Source organism: Palaemon carinicauda, chromosome 33 (assembly GCF_036898095.1).
Source record: "Palaemon carinicauda isolate YSFRI2023 chromosome 33, ASM3689809v2, whole genome shotgun sequence".
NCBI lineage: Eukaryota > Metazoa > Arthropoda > Malacostraca > Decapoda > Palaemonidae > Palaemon > Palaemon carinicauda.
In genome coordinates, this window is record NC_090757.1 from 67,775,981 (window position 1) to 67,776,272 (window position 292).

Below are 292 nucleotides of genomic sequence, written 5' to 3' on the forward strand. Positions count from 1 at the left end.
AAGCCTTTCAAGGTCAATGAATACCACATGCAGGTCTCTTTGCTTTTCCCAGAATTTCTCCATTAGTTGCCTCAGACAAAATACGCCATCTGTTGTTCCCCTCCCTTCATGAATCCCATCTGCTCTTCACCTATTTCTACTTCTTCTCTTAGTCTGGCATCTATCATCCTTTGCAGTATCTTCAAAGTGTGGGACATCAATTTAATACCTCTGTAATTCCCACACTCTTGGACATCACTTTTCCCTTTAAAGATTGGGATCAATATACTCCCGCACCACTCATTTGGTATCT